The 25,577-nt window shown below is 49.7% G+C and overlaps 1 protein-coding gene across 6 annotated transcripts in view; it reads left to right on the top strand.

Moving 5' to 3' along the window:
- Window positions 1-25,577, top strand: part of CPNE4 (copine 4) — a 180,352-nt gene that overhangs the window by 48,504 nt on the left and 106,271 nt on the right. For 2 of the 6 annotated variants that reach the window (XM_064169834.1, XM_064169828.1), the window contains exons 1-2: window positions 4,389-4,529; window positions 10,424-10,532. The exons of 1 other annotated variant lie outside the window; for it this stretch is intronic. The gene's annotated coding sequence lies outside the window, so the exon portion shown is untranslated. Of the gene's footprint in view, window positions 1-4,388; window positions 4,530-10,423; window positions 10,533-12,652; window positions 12,767-25,577 lie in introns of those variants that run through there. 3 more of the 6 variants (XM_064169831.1, XM_064169830.1, XM_064169832.1) reach the window with 3 other exon arrangements.

Genomic DNA, 25,577 nt, shown 5'->3' with positions numbered 1-25,577 from the left:
AAGCAGCCACAGTGGCAAGTGGCTGAGCACACATCTGTGCCAGTGTGGTAGGGTTGCATGGAGTGTAACCTTTACCCCTTCTTAACTCGTGGATGACTAAAGCACAGTTAAACTAAATCTGTGTTTCTAGGTGAAATGCTGTGCTTCCTTCAGAAAAAAGGCTGCAGCTCATGTCAGCTTAGGCTATGGCCTATTCTCATTTCCTGCTTTGCTCTGGGGCAGTGGAGCTGGCACAGAAAACATGGGCTGCCAAACACATAAGAGGTCGCCAAGAGAGGAAGTGTGGTTCTGCTGGCATGCCCTTGTCAGCTTATCACCTAAGTGTCTTAGATGTGGCCTGCTGTGATGCCTTCCAGCTCCACCACTGCTGTAAGGAAAGCTTCATATGCAGTGTCACTGTAAAACAAAGTCTCTCTGTCCAGATGCTGTGACCTATCTTCACTTCCCACATTCGTCATACAGCTACTGTATATTTTTAACTGTCTTTCAATTCACCCACATTAAAATCAGATATTACAGACACGATGCAAACATCTCCCTTCTATGCACTGGGATGTGGGTTACAACACCCTGCCCCATGCCTGCCCACAGTGCTGCCAGACACCACCGCAGCAGGGTTTGCATGGTCTTCTCTGATGATCACCTTATTGTTGCTAGCAGGGCTGGCTTTGTGGGATTGCACAATAGGGGTGCATACACTGGAGAAGGATAACTGCAGCATCTGTGCCAAAGCAGCTCGGGGTCCCCTTAGCGCAGCTGGAGCTATTTGGTGTACCTCAGAACCTTCAGCCTTTCTCACTCTATTTGATTACGTTCAGTTTTTAGTGATTGTCTTCAACATGGGAATCCTTTCTGAGGAATAAAAGGTTATCTTTGTCACGTTCTTTCCCTTGACAACACTTCCCAAAGATGTCAGATAGCTCAGCAGGTGGCCCTAGAGATAACACAATCTTGCCAAGCCAGTGGCATCAATTTCTGCATCAGTTATTGCCTGTGATTGTCTTGCTTGGGCTCACTCCTGTCTCTTCAGAGCTGCTGGGCACTCAGGCTTTGCTCAGCTGTGCAATAGAGCAGTGATGGTGACTGTGGCAGGCAGCAAGAGATGACATCGCTTGGAACTCTGCTGGAAAGCACAGTGCCTGCCCTCATGCGAGTGTGTGCCTCCTCCTCTGGCACAGTGCTCTGTACCATAAGCTGCTGACAGCAGCGAGGTCAGCTCTGCATTTTGTGCTAAGGTACTCCACAGTGATTGAGCCAAGAGAGCCCAGAACCCAGAGTTCAGGTCCTGGCACAGATCCCTATATCACCTGGTTGATGTGTAAGCCCAGTGGGGCCTTAAACTCTACTGTAGCCCCAGTCACTCTGGGTTTGGTTTTTTACAACTCCTGTATAATTTTTGCTTTCTCTACTGTGCTCTGTAGCTCTCGGTCCTTGAAAGGCCATGATGTGCTGCCAGAGATTCTTGGGAGCTATTGCTTAAGATGCTGCTGCCAACATGATGAGTTTTAGGATAATTCCCTAGATTGGGGGACCAGCTCCTCTTAGAACACTGTCAGAGCTGCCAGTGTGTGTCTGTTGTGCCTATCTGTGACACACACAAGACCACATAGAGAACTTGGAATAGCATAACTGCTGACAAGAACAGAAGCTCTCAGTCTCTGCCACCTACTTGCCATGACTACTGTACACACAGAGTCATAACTCTAAAGCTCTGGAGGATGAATCTTGCTTTGGGGGATAATAAATTCATTAATAATAAACTCATGGGAGGAAATGGAAAGGTGAAATTGATCCTGTATCAGCATAGACATGAGTTTCAGGGCAGCACATGTGATTTCTGATCCTGGAAACGCTCTTAAAGCACTCAGTTTTCAGAAGACAGAGGATTTGAACCTCAGCCTTCTCTCTCATACCTTAAGACAAAGGGGTCCCATGATGATCTCTTTGTGGAGAGCAAGTGTTTGGTCTCTAAAGTGATTACTCAGGCCTTTTGCAAGCTACGTGCCCATGAAGTTCATAAGCAAAGCCTGGTACAAGTCTGGCAAAAAAGCCAGGAGCATTTTCACCCTTCACAGCCTTAAGCAATCTTGGCCAGGCAGTGACTTGCTCAGGAGATACACCACTAGTGCTTCGGATGCTACTACTTGAGTGTTTGAGGGTATCCACAGCTGGGCTGTGTGGCAAAGCCTGTCCTGATCTATACAGCTACCAGAAACAAGCATGGCAGTTGTAACAGGACAATAAAAGCACAGAATAAGCCTGCGCTGCTTACAAGCAGACACCTTAAACCCGCAGCCTCTGATATCTGGGCTTGTGCTTGCACTTCTGTGTCCTGTTGGGTGACTGTGGGAACTCACTTGGGTTTAGCGATTTGTAACCATCTCGTTAAGCCTACTGCTCCTGCTGGTGGTAAAGCTCTGATTTTGCTGAAGTTGTACAAGCTGAGAGGTTAAATCTTGCATTGGCATCCTCCTCTTGCACTGAGTGCGCCATTACAGAGCACGGGTGTCAGAATTAAAAGGCTGCAGGAGTGATGCTGGTTCTTACTGCTTTAAAGCATTCCTTTCATGTAAAGATCTGCTGGTTGATAGGAGCGTTTTAGCAAAAGCAGCACTGCAATGGTACGGGCTGCTGGAGCAGGAACATCACCTCTCCTTTCCTGGTGCACCGAAAATGTTCTGATGCCACCCGCAGGAGCACGCAGGTACCTTCAGCAGCTCTATCATTTACAGCAGCTCTCTGCGCGGCATTGCAGTATCGCCTCGGCAACACTAGCAGGAGTCTGGCCGGAGGCACTAGTGGGCATATCGCTGCCTGGGCACATAGCTACAGGGTGACATTACAGGCCCTTATTGTACTTGTGGCTCAGATCGGGAAACACGGGCTGAGTGCTGAAACTTTACAGAGCAGCAGTCTCACACTCAGCATCCACCAACACTCAGCTAAGTGCCGATGGCAGCTGGATCCTGCTCCTTCTCTCACAGTACCTTGTGGCAGGTTACCCAAGTGGTCAGCTCCTGTCCACTGCTAGACCAGAAGTGCATTTTGTGAGAACACGCCAGAGCCACAGAAGCGTGAGGTGTCCTTATTCTTGCAGAGCATCCTGAGTTTCCTTCTGTTTCCTGGAGATCCCAGCTGAACATCCTGCTGTGCAGAGAGGCTGTGTCCTGCTAGCAGGATGCAGTTCCAGCATGTGGTCACAGCTCCCAGCTGTGACAAGGCAAATCAGGTTTCCAGTGCATGTTTCTAACATGTGTGGCAGTGTGATGTCAAAGTCTCTAATTAGAGGGCCAGGGTTTCCTGGCAGAGGATCTCAGATGAATCCCAAGCAGTGGCTGTTACTATTTTTCCTTTGGAAGATTTGTGATGACTGTTTCTGCTTTGGGTGACCAAACGTGGTTGATTGCCTGCGCTCTGTTTCATACCTCAGAGTGCTCCATAGCAGGAATCCAGGATTTCCTGCCTCAGCAAACTCTGGACATCAAATTCACAGCACAAGACTGATATGTTTCTGGTTTGTGCTCCTTGTCTTCCCTGGGAGGTTCACAACACTGGAGAGCTTTTGTGTTTGCACATTCATCTTGATGCCTGTTTATGAGGGGACAGAATGCATCTGGAGTGTCTCTCTCACAGTGGATGTGCGTCAGGAGCTCTATCACTGTCAGCTCAGCATGCCTTAGGGGGCTTTATGCATTTATCTCCATCACATCTTGTGAGGTGGGGTGGGGAAATCAGACTGTACAGAAGGGGAGCTATGCCACAGAGATGCTGTATCACATAAACGTTTAGGCAGGTCTTCAACTGATGAGTGCAAATCCAATGCTCTGTGTAAGGTGAGGATCCCTAGGAAGCCAGCTAGGCTTTCTCAACAACACCCTTTGGCATTGCTACAGCTGGTTGAGAACTGAAAGGCTGCCACGGGTGGCCTAAGTCAAACTTTTTTCGAAGTTTTGAAATCTCAAGCCCGTGTGCTGTGCTTTAACTGTAAGATACCTTTCATGCTTAGCTGGGGCCATGCTGTCTCTTGTCCCCATTAGGACATCCGGGGAGGTGCTGCGGGACCGGTGCTATCCACGGTGCAAGAAGCAGCAGCGGCCTCTTGCCAATAGTCCAGGCCAGCTCCGCTGCCTCCCCTGACGCCTTGGTACAGCCTGCGGGTGTTGCAGCCCGAAAGTAACCAAGCGCTTGACTTGAACCAGTAGCAAAGCGGAAACTCGCTGGCAATACCGCTCGGACTTCGCTTAGCTTAGAGGCGGGCGGCAAGCTCCCGCCGGCCGAAGAAGGCCCCTTTCCCGCCGCGGCCCGCAGGGGGCGCTGCCGCGGCGGCTGGGCGTGGGGGCAGCGCCCGGCGCGTCAAGGCGCGTCCGCCTCCGCCCCCGGTCTCCTCCCCTCGGCGGTGGCCGTGCCGCGGGGCTCCCGCGCCGCTCCTCACATGGGGCTCGTCCTGCCGCGGGGGTAGCGCCGCCGCTCTTGCGCCCGCGGCTGACAGCGACCGGCGCGGCCCAAGCGGGCTACCCGGCGCCAGGCAGGTAGGGGCAGGCGCACCTGCGGGTAACTTGGGGAGCGGACGGGGCGGGAGCGTTCCCCGGGCGCTGCTGTCCGTCGCGGAGCGCATATGGAGCCGGACCGCCCTCCGCGGTTCCTCCCTCGGGGTCTCCCAGGGCTTCCCGTCGCGGCTCCAGTGGTCGCGGAGAGGGAGCCGTCCCCGCAGCTCGCTTGTGGAACTGTCGCGTCCCTCCGCCAGTTGCCCGGCTGCGGCGGCGAGCTAAGTGGCTTCGGGGGCACCTGGCGCGGGCACTGGGCTTCCCTTCCTAGCTCGGAGCGATGTGGTCGGCTTAGAGAGCCGTCAGTGTCCTGCCGTCTGCGCTTTTTGCTGCCGTACCAGCAGCCGGAGCGCCGGTCTGTGTTTTGTGAAACTGTTTTATGTCAGTTCAGGTTTGTTCAGGCTTGGGGTTTTTTTCCTGCACACTACCAGAGCGCCGATGAGATTCGTTTCTGTGGTTGGCAGGTTATTCGCAGGACAGGTTCCCTGTGCCCTTAAAGCAGGAGTTACAGACTTGCCGAATTCACATAACCTGACGTTTCCGTAGCTCAAACCAAACCTTTTCATTGAAAGAGAGAAAACCGGACCGAGTCTCTGTGGCTTGTGATTGAGTAGAGCTCCCTCGTGGAAAGCAGCGGGGGGTTTCCCGGTGGACACCTGTGAAATCGTGATGAGGTTCGTTACACAACAGGTCCTGGCTGTGCAGCAGGGCTTACTTAGGTAACTTTGCACCAGGGGCTCGCTCTTACTGGCACAGCTGAACGACTTAGAAATTAGTTTCGACGCTCCTCTTGGCATGTCCGGGGGAGCGGTGGATCACTTTACCTGCCTTAAAGAAGAGTCACTCTGTTGCTTCAACAGAGAAGTGCTCCACGATGGTAGTGCCACGTAAAGCCAGCTTTTCTCATCTTAAAAGCATTTTATTCCTTGTTGCAGCTGAGCATCAGAAGCCCTAGTCAAGAGCCAGGGGTGCAGCTGTAATAAAATATGTACAAGCATGCACGCAAGCATAGTCTTCCCACTAAAGAGCATGCTTTCTGCTGTGATGATGCAGAAATGTTACAGAAAACAGGGCTCTGCTTCCAGAAAAGCTTATAAGTAGCATTTTCCACACATGTGAGCTGACTGTTCAGTTCTTGCTGTTCTATTGTTTTTTTTCCCTGACAGTAAGCAGATTACAGGTTCTAGTCAGTTGCTTGTGGAACTTTTCTTGTTTCTGCAACTGCAACCCGTGATGTTGAATTGCCTTTTTTAGAGGTGTCAAAGTGTAATAAAATGGAAACCTTGCATTTCAAATGGCAGACTTGGAGAGGATGGGCTGAACATAGCCCAACACTTTTTCTTTGTGCTCTACTTTCTGGTGAGAAAACTCCTCTGGGCTAGCATTTCTGAAATGCATTCTTGGGTCCTTGGAATTTCAAGTGACAAAAGTCTGATCAGTCCATCTCTTTGGGAACCGTCCTGTGGTCCGTGGCGTTCAATGCACATTGCTAGAAAGTTTCAGGAACTGTTAATCTTCCCAGAGAGGTTCTTAAGGTGCACCTGAAGAGCATTACCAGCTCCCATAGCTCGGTGGCTGTTGTGCCAAGCTGTCTGCTTCCTAACCTCTGGGGAGAGATTCTTCTAAAATAGGGTGCTCAAGGGTACCCCAGTCTGAAATACTGAAGTGAGGTGAAATGTGATGAGCTAACTCTACTGATAACATTGGATATCTGTGTCTTGGACGGAAAAACTGCCTTCTGAGCAGCATGCCCAAGCTCGGAGCTCCCCGTGTATGTCAGGGGTTTATGTGCTCAGTACTGGTTTGCAGAAGATGTTTATACAGCAGCTGCCATCGATGTGTCCTTGCTGCTGGCCTGGCTTTATAAGGACGGGATAGGAAAGTACTGTGGATGTGGAGAGACTGAGTGCCGAGTCACTCTGGAAATAAGAGCAAGAGATTGAAGCCAGCTGAGAAAAGATCCAGACTGGCCATCCTGCCTGATTGTCGGCCAGGGACTGCTTGAATTGTGCTGTGAAAGAACGATATTTCTAGGCATTGCATCCAGTGGCTGGCTGACTGCACAGCGTTCAAAAAGTCTTTCTGTTGTACAACTTCCTATGTCTTTGCATGCAGCTGGTGTTTGGTAGGGACTGGTATTTGATTATGCTGTCGCAGCTTCCTTTTCCTTAGGTTGGTTGCTACATTTTTAAAGTATCCAGTAGACTCCGTGCAGAAACAGCATTCTGCTAATGGGCTGTCGGAGGGGGTAATTTGAATGTGAGATAGTCAGCGGTCAGCTTTACAGTTCCCGGCGCAGCCGTTAGTCAGCAGCACCTCACATAAACATCCAGACGAAGCGTCAGTATCTGCTGTAGTGTGCTCTACCTGAAAGGTGACTTTACGCCAGCAGGATGAAGAATACACACCTATGGAATGCTGTGCTGAGGTTGCTGAGTCCAGTTTTGCTCTTAAAAACTACAAGTGCTGTTTTAAAGTGGCTAATTTGTTTTGTTTTTTTTTTCCTCACGAGAAGCCTGGCAGCATAACCTTTGCATATACTGCAAGGCATGCTGTGCTACAGAGCTCTGCTTTTCCAGCAGTGGGGCTAAGGTGTCCTTTCCTGGCTCAGTTGCATGCTCCTCTGATATTGGCTGCTCAGGAGCAGGTAGTTGAAGATCCTCGTGTTGTCTCCTGCTCGTCAGGTGATTGTTGTTACTGTTTACTGCAGAGTAACTCAAAGGCTGTGTTGATTCGCTGCTTTTTGTCCTTTCGGGTTGCAAACACTGCACAGCTGTGAAATTGGATTAGGAACACGCCCGTCTTCAGGCCGGTGTGCTGCCCATAAACAGATGAAAGCAGAGGAAGTTGAAAGTGGCATTTGTGCCCTGGAAAATGCTCGCAGAGACCAGGGCAGCTACCACATGCCCAAGTATTTGCGTGAGGCTCAGAGCTTTGCTGAATCACAGCTGTGAGCGTGCAGAAACGAACATGCAGGACCCGCTGTAGCAGCGTCGTACCTGTGGGTGTGTCAGTGCCTGAAACCATCCCAGCTGCAAAGATGAGTTGAGAGAGGACTGCCAAACCTGCACAGAAACAAAACACTGTGAACACCGAAATATTTGGCCGAGAAGTTCTGCCAGGGCTCGTCCCTGTCTCCCCGGTACTCGGATACCAGGTAAACTCTGCTGCAGGGCGCAGTTCCCATTGAATTCCTAAAGCAAGCAGCTCCACGGGGACTGTGCCCGACGGCGCTGCTCCGGGAGCTCCGCCAGCGGCTCGCAGAGAACGTTTCTGTGGCAGCCCGTGATGCAGATGCGATAGCGCTGAGCACGGCGGTCCTGGCCCTGCTGCCTGCCGCCCTCTTCGTTCGGTTCAGCTCTCGGGGCGGCCGGGTGGAGTGTCCCCACCTCCCTCCCCCTGCCCCTCCCCACCGCCAGGGGGCGCCCGCGGAGCGCGACTTGCGTGCGGGGTGCCGGCGGGAAGCGGAGCGTGGCGGAGGCTGGGTGGGCCCGGCCGCTGCGGGCAACGAGGCGAGCTCAGCCTGCTGTGGTTGCAGCCCTTGGACAGCAGTCCCTCCGCTGCAGGGCTGGCTGGGCGTCAGGGAGTGGTTCGCACTCCGCACTGAGCTCGTTGCCTTCCCCCGCACCTCGCCATCTTGGGCGTTTGGAGGACGCAACCCTGGGTGCATTCAGGGTCAGGCCTGAGGGGCTCTGGGCAGCCTCACCTTGTTGCAGATGTCCCTGCGTGCTGCAGGGAGTCGAAGTAGATAATAGGTAAAAGTCCCTTTAACGCAGTGCGTTCTGTGGCTTTCACCAGTAACCTGCCCTGCAGCCAGGCCTCCCCAGGCTGCAAGTGAAAGTGTGCAAGAGTCCTCTCCGGAGGCAGTGCCGAGAGCGTCCGTGGCTAGACGGTCTGGCCAGAGCAGTTGTGTTTCCCAGACTTAGCTGCCCGCACTGACTCAGGTTTCTCACCTGTTTTTATTGTGTGACTGACACGGGAGGAGTACCTACATCGTTGGATGTGCTAATGAGTGTCCACACTGGATCAGCAGAGTCCCTAAATGGCTGCTACAGAGTTGAGGTTCCCTTCGGCTGAGCAGCAGACAGAAGGAAAGCAGACGCGCCCCAAGCAGGGAGCGTTTCCGTGGTGTGAAGGGTGGTGAGGTGTGGCTGCTCTGGTGTGACACCTCTGCAGCCAGCCCACGCCGCCCTCCTCTGCTGCCTGCTCTGCTTCCCTCCCGTGAGGTGCTCACTGTGGACTGACCAGTAAGCGGTACACGGCCTGTTGGCTGTCAGGCAGCAAGGCTGATGCTCACTGCGCCTGGAGGGGGCGAGATGCCTCCTTGCAGTGGCAAAAGCCAGTCCTTTGGCTGTGGGGTGCAGCTCAGGCGTCGCTGCACAGTCGTCAAAGAAATGACAAAGCCAAAATCTGTCACGTTATTGTATGGGATTGGTGTGTGGATGGAGAGCAGTGTAGGGGAAGAAATGCCCTTCCCCCTCAACCATCAAACTCTCACCTTTCAGAGGAAAGAATTGTGCTGGGGGGCTGCAGATTGGTCAGAACTGGGAAAGGTGGTGAACTGTATCTGAAAGCCTCTTCCTCACAAGCTCAGATGCTTTCTATCTGCCTCTGCTGAAGGGCCAGGAAGAGGAAGCAAAATAAATGTTTGTTACATGCTGCTTATAACTGTAGCTTTAAATGTCAGGTGCAGCTTCTGATTAGAAACAAGAGCCTAAAGCCTTATCTCTCTGAACATGGATTTGTGATGAATGGCTGATTTAGAACAAAATATACACAAAAAGGCATGTAAAAGGCTTCTAGAAATGTTTGATTAGATTATCCTTTATTGTTGAACTCAGTATTGTTTTCTCACTGCTGTAATTAGTGCAAGTGCATTGCTAACAGGTGAATGCTGAGGGTTGTTCGTTGTGCTTGGTCAGCAGCACAGATCTGGTACCTGCCCCTGTGGGGAAGCACTGGGCTTACTGAGGTGGTTAGCTAACAGCTCTCTCTTGGTCACTGCATGCACAGAGACTGAGACAACAAGAAAACCTAACATTAAGCCATCTGTTTATTGCCTGTGATGTGCAGTAAACAGAATTAGTGAGCAGCTGAGCAAAGCAGTGACAAACCATCTCAAGGTAGGACACCTGGTTCACAGAGGGGTGAGGTTGGCAGGCGCCACTGGACATCATGTTGGCCACCCCTCTCCTCCAGCAGGGGCATCTCTTGGAGGTACTCAGAAACGGTTTAGGCACTAGAAGGGAAACTTCAGCACCTCTCTGGGCAGCCTGTGCCAGTGCTCAGTCACTCTCACAGTGAACCAGTCTCGTCACTGAGAACCTCTGGATAAGTTTACCCCACCTTCAGGCTCAGCAGTCACAATTCCATCAGCCTTTCCTCTTGTGTGAAGTGCTTCAGTCTGTTCATCACCCTTGTGGCCCTTTGCTGGACACCCTCCAGTGTGTCTATAATGCTGTTGTGGTGAGGAACCCAGAACTGGCTGCAGAACCACAGGTCTGGCCTCCCCCAGCCTGCCACTGTTCCTGACCTGGCAGTCCTCAGTCCTGGGGAAGGCTGACTTTTGTTGCTGCTTGGATGGACTGATTCTCCCTGTGGCTCAAGAGCTGTATTGTCTTTCCCTGTGAGGTGGGGTTTTCTCTAGTACAGGTTTTCATAGCTTGCATGGGTTGTGTTGGGTGTTTTGAGTCTTTGAACCATTAACAGCCTCTGTTTCAAGGATCTTGTGTCAAGCTGCAAATTTACTGTTCTTCTCTCTCCTGCGTCTGGTCTAAGTGTGGGCACATAGCAGCTTTCTTGCAAGCTGGCACTTTCCTTACAAGTTTCATCCAAGGTTATGAGGTTCTGCTGTGTTAAAACTAGGCCTTGTCTTGCAGGCAGCTGGACCCTAGGAGGAGGACTGACACAGCGTGGAGGTGTGGAAGCGGGAGGATCAGTGCTGTGCTGGTTCCCACGGGAGGACAGGCGGTGAATGGTAGCTGCAAGGTTGTATGAACTACACTGGATGCCTACAGCCTTCTCTTCACTGCCCTTCTACCCTTCCCTGTGATTTTGCATGCATTTCTGGTACTAAGGTGGTTTGCAGCTGGCTCTTTGGCTCTTAGTGACAAGTGTGCAAATCCAGACTGCCTATGGTAAGGAAAACTGTCTTGGCTTTTGTGCCATGGGAGGCTTAGGTTGGATATTAGGAGATTTTTCTTCACAGAAAGGTTTGTCAAGCCCTGCAACAGGCTGCCCAGTGCAGTCACCATCCCTGGAGGGGTTTAAAAACTGTGTAGATGTGGTGATGAGGGACATGGTTTAGTGTTGGACTTGACAGTGCTGAATTAACAGTTGGGCTTGATGATTTTAAAGGTCTTTCTCAACCTAGATGATTCTATGATGCTAAAAAAACCCACAAAAGCTAGCAAGGCAAACAGAGGAGGGTGGAGCTCAAGCTGCTGACAAGGGCTGTAAAAGAGCAGTTATTGAGGGCAAAAGCCAATACTCTGGCCTGCTCTGTTGCATGCTATGGCATAGGTAGGAAAGGTGGGATTGGTGAGAACAGAAGAGGAGAGTAGGTTTTATGAAGACAGAAGGTGGCACTTTTGGTATTGTCTGAGAAGGAAGGTTTACAAGAAGGTTTTAATGAAAAAGCAGTTGGTGAAGTTTTGACTCACATGAAATGCAAAGTAAACCTTACATTGCTTTCCCTGGTGCTGGGACTATTCCTGTCTTGAATGTCAGGAAAGAAACTACATTTTTGGTTGTATTTATAAGTCTAAGACTTAGAATATTTCTTACCTGCAGTGGGAATTTGGGTCAAGCACTGGGGAAAGTGTCTCACTGGAACACTGACATAGCTGAAAGGAATGCCCAAAGGAAAGGACTTAACAAAGTGAGTGGAAATGACAAAGAACTTGATGTTTCACAGAGGCTGATGTTCTGGGATTGTGCTTCCTAATGAACATTTTGGATAGCTCCCCACATCCAATTCCACTTGATGGGCAACTCCAAGAGGTGTTGCTGCTGCAGTTGCTAGTGAGGGTACTGCCAGTGGCAACTTCCAGCCTCTCTTGCTCTTCTTCCTGTGGAGAAGGACTGAGAGGAAAGCAGTGTTCAGGTGTGAGGGGTGGTTGGCCAGCAGAGCATGGTGACAGATCTTTCTATGCTTCTCTTACACAAGAAATGTGTTTGGGTGCAGGTTTTAGTCCCTTTGGAGACAAGAGCAAAATGAAAAGTGGGAAAGGAAGATTAAAATGAAGCACTGTCTTTGAAGTCACAGTCTGACCAGAGGTGGAGGAGTGCTGCCCCTCTGTGCCTCCACGAGTGAGTCCAAGCATTGCTGCTGTGCCTTTCCAGGTGCTGCTGCAGCTCTGTGGTCTGCACTGAAGGGCAGCAGGTTTGTGCAGTTTTTTGGCAGTCATGAGGGTTATGTGGCTGTAAGGCACCAGAAGAGGTGTCTGGGCTTGCAGTCCATCACAATTATACACCTTTCCCTGTGTACCCAGGTGGCCAAGAGAGCCAATGGCATCCTGGCCTGCATCAGGAGCAGTGTGGCCAGTAGGACAAGGGAGGTTATTCTTCCCCTGTACTCAGCACTGGTCAGGCCACACCTTGAGTGCTGTGTCCAGTTCTGGGCTCCTCAATTCAAGAGAGATGTTGAGGTGCTGGAAGGTGTCCAGAGAAGGGTGACAAAGGTGGTGAAAGGCCTGGAACACAAAGCCTATGAGGAGAGGCTGAGGGAGCTGGGGTTGTTTAGGCTGGAGAAGAGGAGGCTCAGGGGTGACCTCATTGCTGTCTACAACTACCTGAAGGGACATTGTAGCCAGGTGGGGGGTGGCCTCTTCTCCCAGGCAACCAGCAATAGAACAAGGGGACAGTCTCAAGTTGTGCCAGGGTAGGTCTAGGCTGGATGTTAGGAGGAAGTTGTTGCCAGAGAGAGTGATTGGCATTGGAATGGGCTGCCCAGGGAGGTGGTGGAGGCACTGTCCCTGGAGGTGTTCAAGAAAAGCCTGGATGAGGCACTTAGTGCCATGGTCTAGTTGACTGGATAGGGCTAGGTGATAGATTGGACTGGATGATCTTGGAGATCTCTTCCAACCTGATTGATTCTGTGATTCTAGGGAAGCATTTGTGCAGCATTTTGGTGATGGGTGAAGCAGCAGGAAGATGGAGATGAATTTCTGTTGGACGTGCAGTGACAGGTAGCAGTTGCTGCTGTGCTGTTGGTAGAGCAGGTAAGTTTCTGGCCCAGGTAGAAGCACTTGCAGAAAAAGTGCTGTTTAGGAAGAGACTGAGAACTGTGTCTCTTCCATGAGCTATTTACTACTTCAGCTGATCTAATGTGTGTTAAGCATTCATTCAGAGTGAAATGCCCACAGGAGTCAGTTTAGGTAAACCTCTTTCTAGGTTAAAAATTGCTTTCCATAATGCATGGAGAAAAATACATACAATTTTCCTGTCCTCTCAATCTTTATTATATGTTGAGATGATTTTTTAATGAGGGAGTAGGGAAGAGAGCTCCTCTGTCAGCTGCATAAAGGGACAGTCAGAGCTTTAGTGTGTCAGGGCTGCTTTGATCCTGTCCCTCATTTTCTTTTGCATTGGATACGTTGTCAAGACTGCACACTCTGACGCTGGCATGGCCATAGCAGTCTGATCACCTATAGAGCTTTGACATTTTCCAGCCTGGCAGCCAGATGGATGTGTGTAAGAATGTTGAAGGCAGTGACTTCAGTCATGGTGCAATCTGCAGCCTGTCCTTCAAATACTGTGTGTGGCTTTTAAAGCCACATGCCTGCAGCAGTGGATGATGTTTGAGGGTTGGTGTCACCTCTGAGTACTGTCTGAGAGGGCAAACAGCTGCTTTGGGTTGGAGATGAGAAAAAAGGTACTGCTGAGCTGTGCACTTCACTGAGCTGCAGGGCTGGGGTGTTAGGAGGGAGAACAGTGCAGGTGAGCACTGCCTACAGGTGTGGGCCTTGGTGTGGGCCTGGAGGGATTCAGCTCCCAGGCGGGTGATGTTCTGGGCTGGGGGGTGGTTGGGAAGGGTTTGTGGTCTCCTGGCCTTGCCCTGATACCATTGTGACTATCTTAGAAACTCAGCCTTACTCTGGTTAAGAGCTGACTGTTAACGGGAGAGCCGTGAAGTGACACAAAGGACTGTTGCACATCACACTTGAGGTATTATGGGATGTAACCGCAGCCACTGAAGTCAGGGAATACTTTAACCTTGGTTTCTAGTGTAATTTTGATGAGAGTACACAGGGGTCCTAACAAGTTGGGTATTCCTCTGCCAGCTCCCAGCTGTTCATTTTGTTTACTGCTATAACTGAGCCTTGCTGAACAAGTGTAAAGCAGATCTAGGTAAGAAAGAACTATCTGGGGACCCTGGCTTGGGGTGATTCTGTTGGCTCGTGGGTTTCTGATGGGTTTCCTCTCTGTGCTGGTAGTTCTCTGGCAGTCACAGTGCAAACTGCAATTCTGATGTGATTGTCTACCAACTGTTCTCCTCCCTGACACTTGCCATCTGTCTTGCTTTAGGAGTCATCAAGCTGAACTCTGGGAGCCATATTTTTTCAGCTATAAGTAAATGCTTTTTCTCAGCAGGAATTGGTGTCACAGTGCTGTGTAGGAGTGTAGCTCTAGAGGGGTTTGTGTTGCAAGCATACTTTCAAGTGGCAGCAACCTGGAAGACTCTTTTTCTAGCAAATTCTTAAAGTTTTAAATTCCTTGATTTTCATCTTTGTGCATGAAATGTTTCCAAAGTGGATTTACAGCAAGAAGTAGCAATTCTAACTTCTATCAAAAGAAAGGAAAATACTCAACTGGTTGCAGACCAGTTAGGATCAGCTGAGCATTCTCAGCAAGAGTCTTGCAGTAAGGTGTTTGTTTTCATGAGAGTGTTTGGCCTTTGGAAGCACTTCCTATGATGTAGCAAATTCATTGTTGGTTTAAGTCATCTTGATAGATTTTGTCTTCCAAAAACTTTGCTCTGTCCCTCAGTAGTAACTCACAGCCTTGCTCTACAAACTAGGTGGAGCATCAGCCACGTTCTGATGCAGAACATCAAACCATTCATGGTGACCTTTTCTGCCCCTGAGGTAAGACTCTGGCTGCAGACTCAGGACTTGAAGCTGCTCTCCATGTCAGGGATAGTCTTTTTATGCTGTCACAGTGCAGCTTCCTGGCCGAGTCCCACTGGGGTTGTGGTGTCGTTAATATACCTCCTAGTTTGCCACAGTAGGAAGCAGGCTCTTGCAGCGCATGGGGGAAAGCGTTGCTGAGGGCCTTGCTCTGGTGAGGTGTTGGGCCAGGGGAGATCTGCTGACACAGCAACAATGAGCTACAGAAGCAGAAAACGATCTCTGCAGGGGTGCCTTTTCTCACCTCTGGCAGCCACAGAAACAGATCCAAGAGCCTGTTACTCTGTCCACAGTCATTTGGGTAACAGGGTGAAGACAGGTCTGCCCTCATGACTGCCAGTCTGAGTAGTGGCAGAGACTGGTGGATACATAAATACAGATTTGTGTGTGTGTGCTCCCTGTTGTCTCCACGCCAGATTTCCTAAGCGTTTCTGCGGCTCTGTTCTCCACTCCCTGTGCCTTGTGGATGACAGTAAAGTCATGCAGCCTGCCTCAGAGCCAGCACTGCCTTTATGGGACTCTGCCACACAGGGCTGTGGGGGAAAAGTGCAGAGGAAGGCTCCATGTCTGTTGCCATCAGAGGCTTGTGGATCACTGCAAAACCAAATGTGTCCAAGTCAGGTCTCCCTGAGGGCCTGTTGGGGTAAGGGCAGTAATTCGCTGTTCCCTCTGATGTGTGTGGCCTTAGTGTTTCAGTTTAGACTTCCCCTGACCTGATTCTGTCACCTGTCAGAAAAGGCTGGTTTAAAGTACATAGAGTCTGAAGAATGCTTTCCCTGGCCTCTGCTCTGCATCGTTTAATAGCCCTGTTTAACTGGTGAGAGAGAAGCACAGCGCACAGGCTGAGTCAGCGTTCTGACTGGGGGGGCTTAAAAAGTAGTTTTAGGAAGAGCTCTTTTACACTGTGAGAGACTCAGTGACTGTTGCAGCCCTGGCAGGTTCTGAATCCAAAAAGGTGCCAGAGCTGTTCAGAGGGCTAACTGTAAGGCTGTAGTACATGCAAAGTGATTTTTTGAATGATGAAGTAGAGCTGTTTCAAGTCGTGTTGTGCAGCAGAGTGGATGTGCTGGTGCCTGGAGCACCAGCAGAGCCTGCAAATTCTGCAGTTTCTCTTGTTTGCCAGAAGAGGTGGTTGTGAAAGACCAGTGGATGCACTTGCTGACACGGTTTGGCTGGTCCATGAGTGTGGTCAGACACCAGCTTCTCACAGCTGTGCTGTTTGAGTGGCATGCTCTGAATGCCTCCAGTGCTGGCATTGTGTCTCCTCTTATTCAAAGCACATCTAGATAATGATCATAGGATATTATAGGACAGGTACAGTGACTGTTGTTACTAACAGGCTGTTCCTGATCCTGCTGCACTGCATTGCCTCTAGGTTAGAAATGGGGAGGCTTACTTCCCTTTCTCACAGTGAGGGCTTTCTTGCTGTGTTCATGTCTCACTTGCCACCTTTTTTGGCACTGGTCTGCTCTGAAGCCTTGTTTTCAGGCATCTTGAATAAAAGTTGGGTACGTGAAGTGAAGGGATTGAAAATAGAGGTGTAAATACTAGGGTTAGAGTGGAGGGGAATTCCCAGCAAGTCCTTGTTTTTACCCTGTTGCTCTCCACAAGAGGTACCAGTGTGCCTCTGCAGTGCTGCTCTGGTGGCTGTCCCAGCAAGAGTGACTGCAGGGTCAGCATCTCTGCTGAGCAGTTTGTGCATGCCCTCTCAGCTCAGCTTCAGCCAGCTCGCAGTCACTGCTGCAAGTCCTTCTGATGAGTTAATTTATTGCTCTTATAGAATGTCATTCTGAAATTAAAAGGCTCTCACCCAGGACCTTTTCTGGGCCAGTTTGTGGAGCAGCCCAGGCCTTTAATCAAGTTATTGGATTTCTCTGTTCCATCAGTCATGATCTGGTCTCCTGAGTCTCAAGGAACTTGGTTGCAGGACAAAGGAAATGTTAAACCTATTCTGATTTAATAATCTATGTTCAGAAGACGGCAAGATTGCTCTGTAGGTAATGAGAAACCAATTTGTGAAGGAATCACTAAGTCTGTAAGCAGGCTCTGGCCATTTTTCAGGACAAAGTCAAGTATCAGATGAATACAGGCCTCAAGGTTTTAGTTTCTATGGCTGTTTTTTACAGTCCTGCTCTATTCTGTAAACAAGGGTAAAATGCTGTTGAAAAGCCATGCTGGGCACTTCATTGGTGGTGGTGGTTTGAGACTTGCACAGCCCAGCTGCCTAGGCACTGTAGAGGCTGTGCAGCCTTTGGGTGACAAGGGGAGCCTGCTGCCTGCTTGGTGCTGCAGAGAATGGAAAGAAGTTCCTGCTGAATGTCCTAAATAAGGTCTAGAATGGATGTCTAGGATTTAGAATAATAGCCATGGCTGTAAGCCAGGCAATGAAAAGACCCTGCAAAGCCCTCTAAGGTCTCTGGGGCACAGCTGCAGAAAACTGAATGGAGGATTGCTCGCTCTGGATAAAGCTGGTGCTGCAGGCTCCAGTGGCTAATTTGTATGTGGCCTTCAAAACACAAGGTCCAAAATGAAGAGCACCTTTCCAACATCTCATTTGGAGGTGGTCTTGTTCCTCACCGCTGGCTTTAATCACCCTGGGGGCTAGAAAACCAAACAAACAATAAAATAAAGCACAAATAAGGCAGGAAGATTTGCTGAAGTCTGTTGGGAAGGTGCACTGCCAATTTGTGTTTGACTTTCCTGCAGCACATTCCCCTGACCTGAGCTAGTGCGAAGAGAAAAGCAGCCGTCGGCGGTGTTGGATACTTCCCTGAGTCCTGAATCTGCACTGGTGGAGTCAGTGGGAAGTTAGGCACCAGTATCACAGAATTGTTAGAATGCTTGAGGTTGGAAGAACCTTTACAGGTCATGTATTTCACCCCGCTCCAGTGAGCAAGGACATCTTCAACTAGACCAGGTTGCTCAGAGCCCCATTTTATGTGTCCCTTTTCAGTTGTGAAAGGCTGCAGTAATGGCTTCCTGCAGCCTTCTGCAAGCAGAACAACTCCAGTTCTCCTGTGTATCCTTGCAGCAGAGATGCTTCAGCCCTGGGGTCATTTTTGTGTTCCTTTTCTGGGCCTGCTCCAAGAGGTTAATGCCCTTCTCATGCTTTTGAGCTTGCCCAGGTCCTTCTGGACAGCGTCCTGTGCCTCTGGTGTGCCAACTGCCCTGCTCAACTTGGTAACATCTGCAGATCTGCTGAGGGTAAAAGAGTGTGGAGCTGTCCCTGACTCTGTGTGTTGCGTGGGCCTTCATTTAGTTATTTTTTGAAATGCAGATTAGCAGTCACCTGACCAATTACATGACTGGTCTGTCTGGAGCAGCAGAGGCTGCATTTTGCACCCTCTGTAAAGGAGCAAAGCAGCTGAGCTGTCACTGTCACAGCGTGCTACAAAAGCTGAAATGTGAACAGCTGGATTCTGTGGCCTTCCTTTGCAGGGACTGTGCTGCCAGGACCGTGCTGGAAGGCTGAAAAAAGCCCCAGATCACAACAGGCAAATGGAATTGATTGTGAGAGGAGATTGCTGAGCTGCTGAATGCAAAAATGTATTTAGCAACCTCTCACCAAAGAGCACATCAAATATGGAGCACCTGCTATGGAGGCTTCAATCTTAGCTCTGTGATCCAGGCAGAGCAGTCTGTTCATTCAGTTCCTCTAAAAGACTTTAGCAAAGGCATCTGCATTATTATTTGTCTCTGCCTGCCTGACCTCTAGTTCTTGCCATCCCCCTATTTCAGTATGAGCAGCATATTGTGTCCCTCTCTAGAGTGACCTAAATGCAGCTGGCAGAACAGAGCTGCAGCCCCTTGTGTGACGGAGCTGTGTGACAAGGGCTTGTTCAGGTCGCTCACTCTGCGCTGTGGCTCTGAGCTCTGGCAGAACAGGAAGGATGAAGGCTCCTCAAAGTTAATCTCATCATCATTTCCTGGAGGGGCTTTTGTTTGGAGAATATTTGGCATTTCCTTGCCTCCCAGCAGCTGTTTGTGAGTGCAGATGCCTGGAGAAACATTTTGGTAATCAAGTTTGGTTATTTAACTGAGGACAATAATTAGGCCTTGTGCTTTGAAAGCTCTGGTGGTGTGCAGACACATGTGGCTGAACAGCTCGTCTGGAAAGCCAGCAGGAGACCTCGGCAGATGATGTCGCACAGTACGGAGACAGAGCAGCATCTGTGTGGGGCCTTCATCACCTGGAATGTGATGACCAGTGTGGAGCTGGTAAGAAGAGGGGAGGCTGTGGCCTGGCCCTGAAGCTGGGTATGAGCAAACCCCTCCCTCCTCAGCCCTTCTGAAGGCATGTTTCAGTCATGGCCTTCCCCCTGCTCTTGTCGGAGAGCAGTTGGGCAGTGAGGAGCAGAGCACTGCAGTCGCTGCTGTTAGTGGATTGAGGGTTGAAGGTGCTCCAGTTGAAGCCTGATGGCCACGAGTGACAGCCTGTGACATGGACGTGCCTCACCCAGCTGCTGCAGCTCACCACGAGTCAGCTGCTGACTCCTCACTGCTCAAACCTGCTCAAACCTCAGTTTGAAGGCACTGAGTGTTGCAGAGTGCAGCGGGGCACAGAGCAGCTAGGGGAGAAGGAGTCTCCATGTGAAGGGGCTGCTGATCTTTCTGAAGCCTCTCCGTTTTTGGCATGTTGGTCCTCTGGGGAGTCTGAATCCTTTTTTGAAGGCAGCTCCTGAGGCTCCAGATGTGTGTTTGGCTGGTCTCGTGTGTGGTTGCAGCTGCTCTGGTTAGTACCATTCCTATCACCAGGTGCATAAGAGGATTGAAATGTGTTATGGAAAGAATCAAACTTGTGACTCTGCCCAGACTCGCATCCCCAACATCGTCAAGAGTTGGTGGGAAAGGATGAGCAAAGCTGCTGAGGTTCCTGAGCAGAAGTGGTGCAGCAGGGCAGGAGCAGTTGGACAGCACCAGCTTGCTGTGCTCGTTGGAGGCCGTTCGGAAAGCAAGCATGCCAGCAGTCAGAGGCTGCTTCTCTTGGTCCTGAGGCCTTAAGCTTAGCCCCTTGGACTTTAATAGTCCCTGCTTTGGCTTTGACCAGATGACCTCCAGAGCCCCCTTGCAATTGTAATTTACTCTGACTGGACTTGCCTTTTTTCCCCCTCTGACTAAACTATTTGGTAAATTTGATTCCAAATAATTGAATTTTCCATGAAATTCTATTTTTGTGCAAAATATGTTGCAGATTTAGAGTATTCTCCCCAAAATGATTGTAAATGGAAAGATACAAGTTCAAGGAGGACTGTGCTGCTAAGAAGTGTCAGCAGTGGGAGCAGCAGCGAGCCGATAATGCTTGCCTCAGCTGTGGGAAGAGTTCTGTTACTTGGCACAGACTTGCTGGCAGTCAATGGCAGTGATGTCAGCAGTTTCCAGTCTGTTACATAACCCCAGACTCACTTGAGGCCAATGGAAACCTCTCCTTGGAGTCAGTTCTCTGCGGTGCAGCTGCAGTGCAGGCTCTCTAACTTTGCTGTTCCGTGTTGTATTGAGGAGGTACCCCCACAGCTGGTGTGGCATTGAGGGTTCTGCACTCCAAGATCAGTTCCCCCTCGAGCCTCCTTTTGGCTGGGAGATGGCAGCTATTGAAGTTAGTAACAGTTGCCATTTGTTCTAATCCTGGGATTGCTCTGGCTGCACTTCTTCACAGGCTGTCAAGTGCAATAAAGGCCTTAGGTGAGCGATAGAGAGGTGGAAATGAGATGCTTCTGAGCAAGGCTTGTTTACATAAAGGTTTATACTTGGCTACAGCCGTGCTGATGGGTCTTCTTCCTCCTCAGGTGGAGGGAACTGCCAGCCCTGTCACTATCCAACAGCTGCTCACAGGGAGTGTGGGTGCAGGGCTGCCCCTCCAGCCATAGCTTCTTTCACTTCACAGCCTGCTCTTCGTACACAGTTGAAACAGAGATCATCTTCTTGTAGTCTAAGTGTGAGCATGGAGCTTCACTGAGGTCTCAAGAAGAAAGGGGCATTTCCATTCCCAGGAACAGCATCTATCCCTTCCACTTCTGTCTCTGCTTGGGCTTTGCTGTTCTTTGTTCAGTGCAGCCCCTGGGAGAGCTGGGGCTACACTGGAGAGCCAGTGTTAAGCAGGGGCTCCAGCCCATCCAGGAACATGCCTGGTTTGGCTTGTGGCAGAAGGCTGCCCTACCACAGCCTGAGCAGTTCCGGGGAAAGTGGGCTTGAGACTGGAGGGTAGCATTTTATTTTCCAGTCACTGTGCAGGGAGGGCACTGGCAAACCACATGTGGCTGAAGAGCTGGATTTCAGGTGTTTCTGTTGGAGAACTTTAGATAAGGTCAAGGCAATTATTCTTTTCCTACAGCCTTGCTCTGCTGTGACTAACACAATGGTCTTGGTGCTTCTGGAGACTTACAGCCCTGGACATCATTGTGTGAAGAGATTAGCTTAAAAGCTTGGAGAGAGTCACAAAATTCGTGTTTCCAGTGTGGTATAAATTTCCTCAAGCAGCATGGCTTTTCATAATTGATTGCATTTTTTAAAATGTCAGGCAGTGTCCTGCTAAGTTTATTGATGAATGCAGTGGGTGAAATGCAAAATGAAGGGGAAAAAATAACACAGCATCTGAAACACACATCACGGTGTTCTTGTAAAGCTCCTCTAGTCATGGGCTATTGGAAGGATGCTGCAGCTATCTCTGAGAACCAATATTCTGGCTGTCTGAGTGCTTGGGACGGAGTCAGATGTGTGTCCTCTCGGCCAGTTCTTTCCCAGAGAGGGTGTTGCCAGGGCCAGACCTCCATGATGAAGCTATTTGAATGAGCTGCAACTTCGGCTTCTTCAAAAAAAAAAACACCGAAACTGTCAAGTATCTTAATACTCCAAAAGTTTATTGAGCTGTACCGTGGCTGTGAAGGCTTTAGATAGCTCCTGTCACCACCATTCGATCTGTTATGGGGCCCCCTGGGACTGATGGATTGCTCAGCACTTCCCGGCGAGTGCCGCCGAGCTGGAGTGAGAAGCTGCCTGAGCTGCGGGATGCCGTCGCACAGGCGTGACAGCACAGCAGAAGGTGATCCTCTGCTCTTGCAGAATGGGACTGCTTGGCTGAATTAGTGCTCGGGTTTGAGGAGCTGGATTTGGAGGTTGGCGTTGGGTTTTGAGTTATGGGAGGGAGAAAAATATCCGAAGAGTTTTCTGACTTCATGCAGGTGTTTGGTTTGTTTTCCATTGCTGCACATCTATAATTGATAGCAGAGCTGCCAGTGCAAAAGCCTTTGTTAACCAAGTGCTTGCCTCCGGTCCCCCGGCTGCCCTTGCTCTGCTCTCTGGCACAAGACCTCCTGCATTGCCTGAGTACTGCATGCCTGTGCTGTCAGCTGTCCGGAAAGTGCCCGAGCACAGCTGGGCTGTGCAGAGCCCCTTGCCACAGACTGTCTTGGGTTGCAGCCTTCTCTTGGCTATGGCGATGTAGTCTGCTGCTCTGAGGTTGTGCCTCGTTACCAAACAGGGCAAGAGCACTCTCTAAGGCCCCTGCTGGTGCAATACCTGTGTCATAAAACTCCTCTGTCTGATTGGTGCCTGTTTGGAACCACCGGTGCTTGTTGGAAATGATGGTCTGCTTTTGGTCTTTTGCCACTCCTTTTGAGAGCATGTAGGCTTGTAGCTGAGTCACTCTGTAGCTTTCCTGCACCACAGATGGAGTGTTGCAGGAGAAAGCTACAAGGGACCCCACAGTCAGTGTAAATGACATTGACTGAAGTCAGTGCGAAGACTTTTAGAGTAGGCTTCAGACTGAGACAAAACAGAATAGAATCAACTAGGTTGGAAGAGACCTCCAAGATCATCCAGTCTAATCTGTCAGCCAGCCCTGTCCCATCAACTAACCCTGGCACTGTGTGCCCCATCCAGGCTTTGCTTGAAATGTGGACTTGGACTTTTTTCCTTCTCCAGTGACTCAAGTGATGGGAAGAAAAGTAGAAGAGCTGCTTCACTGCAGCTTCCTTAGTTTTAAAGGCATGCTTGTTTGTTTTGTTCAGACGCTAAATTACACCAAAACAAGGGATTTTTAAGTATTTGAATGCTTCACTGTTCAATTGTGCTCCTTCATCCAATTCATTAAACTTTTCCTTGGGTGGAAAAACATCCTGAGCAGTTAAGATTTATGTTCCAACCCAGTAAAGCAATTTACAGTGTTGTAAAAGATCTAAAATTAGGTGGAAAATCGATTCTTTTTATTGTCAAGGGAACTGCAAAGAAGAAGGCATTTGGTAGTGCAAGCTGTGTGTAATTGTGACAAAGATTCAGTCCTTCAGTCTTGGGCTGTCACTTGAGAGCATGCTGAGGATCCTGGAAAGCTGCATAGCTGTGTTGCTTCTTTTAGGGAGTATGAATAAAAAAAGACTAAGGTGGCTGTGATCTGGTGGAGAAACAGCTCCCAAATGCAGCTCTCTGTGGTGACTGTTTCCATATCTATGTTGCACATTTAGTTGAAGGGTCTGATCCGCTTTCTGGAAGCGCTGCAGGTCTTCTATGGCTGATCCCCTCACACGGTGGCTGGAGCACCCTGGCAAAGAAGGGGCAGCTCCTGAAGTCCTGCAGAGACACTGGGGAAAACAATAATAATCTTGAGTGAATCTTTTTATGTACTGGATGGCTGTCTCTCCCTGTGCTTGTAGCTTGTCCACAAAGAAGGTTGGAATGTGCTGTTCAAAGAGTTAAAGTAGCAAGTGGTGCTCTTCAGTAAGTATTGCTTTCCATTTCCATTGCATGCTTGTGGCCAGCCAGCAGGGCATAGTTCTTGTTCCTGGTTTGACTGTATATGACCAAAATCTCAGGGGAAGAGGACTTTTTCTTTGGCATAGAAAGTGCCTCCTGTAATAAAGCTCTGGCTCTTGTTGTTCTGAATGGGAAATGCAGAGAGATTTCTTCCCTTCTTGGAGAGAAAATAGGTGGTTGAATTATCCTTGTGTGTAACAGTCAGATCCCTCTTTGTGTAGCAATGTATTTGGCTGGATGCATTTGACTCAGCTGAATGAATCCTGTCCCACCTCAGATTGCATCTGTTCATGCTGGAACCAGAGAACCTTAGTGCCACATTGTGCATCCTTCATCTTCTGCCTCACCTCCCTTAAAGGCCACCCTTGAGAGCAGGTTCAGCTCTCCAAGGCTGGCAGAGCTGCCAAAAGAGGTTGGGAAGCAGACAAGGTGGAGACAGGGCAGAAGGGCTGAGATAAGTTTGGCAAAGAAAATAAATACAAGCAAGTCAGAGGCAGACAGTTCTGAGCTGCTGCTTGCTGGGAAGCACCACTGGTGACCAGCCACCAGCTGCAGGTGACTCCATGCACTCTTTCAGCCAGCTGCCAGCCCGTTCCGAACTCAGCGAAGCCTCTGCCCATCCCAGCCATTGCCAGCCAGTTTCTCCAGGAGGATGCTGTGGGAAGCTTTCTGAAGTCCAGATAAACAGCATCCCCAGCACAGTTTAAAGGGCTGATTAGTGGCTGAGAAGTGGAGGGATAGCAGGGCAAAATATTTTGAGTTTTCCAGTCACATTAATATGATTTTGTGGCTTATAACCTTTGTTAGCCTGAACTTAATCTAAAATAGGATTTATTTTTAACTTGCAGCTGGTTTTGAGGAAGCATTTTGCACTTTTTGAGGGCAGAAACTTGTGTGACCTGTTGAGTTGTGAGGATGGTGTTAGGTCTGGGGGCAGAGGGGAGCGGTGAGGATGGTGTTGGGTCTGGGGGCAGAGGGGAGCACAAAATTAAGGTCTGATGGAAGCTGAGGGATCTGGCACTACAGCTACAGAAAACAGTTTCTGCCCTGAGCTGGCTGCTTGGTCATTGCTGTGAGTGCCTGGGGAAGGCAAGGCCAGCATCTGGGCAGGCCCCAGCAAAGTCACACGTGGCAGGTAAGAAAACCACAATACCACTGACAAACTAAGTTTGTTTCCTGACTTCTTTTGGCTTTCCCAGCCAGTGGGCAGGTATGAAGTGTTTTCATTTTGGGCATCAGGTTGAAGCCAAGGGAGTAGGTTGTTTTTTTTTAACAAAAGCTATAGGAAATAATTGTAAGAGGCAGCATGGAGATGAGGTGAAAACAAAGGGTAATACTGTTACAATTGCACAGGGTTTTTTTAATTGAAAAATGATAATCTGTTTGAAAGATCTGCAAGGTAACAGCAGCTTTAAATGTTTAATTCAGGGCAGTCTTTGCTTGAACAAAATTCTGAGAGGAAGAAGAATCTGCAGATATCTTAGGTTTGAGTTCCAGTGTGTAGCTGAAAGGAGCTATTCAGAAATACCAAGGAGGGGAAGATAAGTTTTAAACCATCCCCTCTGTTTATCAGTGCTTTCTGCTAAGCTGCCTTTCCCCTCAGAACCCTTCTAACCGTGAGCCCAGACTCACATGAAGTAGTTTTATCTTTGGGTGTCCCTTGAGAAGGCGTGCATGGGAAGCACCACACCCCCACCAAAGATGTTTGTCTCCATATTAATAGCTGCTCTGTGGGCAGTGTGTTACTGAGATGTTCAAGAGCCTGCAGCTCTGTGTGTAGGGTTCGACCACCCAAAGCTGTCATCCCTTGCAGATGGCTCCCTGTGAAGTCCTTTCTAGATGCAGCTCTCAGCTTCTGTGTGCTGGTTAAATTACCTATGGTCTTCTAAAGCCCCCTAACATGCGGGATATGGCAGTGGTCGTTTGTCCTAAATTGCTTTAGCTGAGTTAACCAAAGCCTCTGATACCAGCCAAGTGAGGCAGTGAAGTCATGGGGGGTCTTGGAAGGGTCTGAGAGCAAGCTTTGTTCAGTGTTAAGAGAAGGCTAAGGGGACATGATGCTCCATCAGAGGGGATGGAGCCATTTTCTTCTCGAGGGGACAGGAGTGTGATGAATGGCAACAGGTACAACCTGCAGCAGGGAAACTGCATGAGGGTGGAG

Source organism: Pogoniulus pusillus, chromosome 32 (genome assembly GCF_015220805.1).
Source record: "Pogoniulus pusillus isolate bPogPus1 chromosome 32, bPogPus1.pri, whole genome shotgun sequence".
Lineage (NCBI taxonomy): Eukaryota > Metazoa > Chordata > Aves > Piciformes > Lybiidae > Pogoniulus > Pogoniulus pusillus.
The sequence above is the reverse complement of the archived record's forward strand: the minus strand, read 5'-3'. Positions and strand labels throughout refer to the sequence as shown.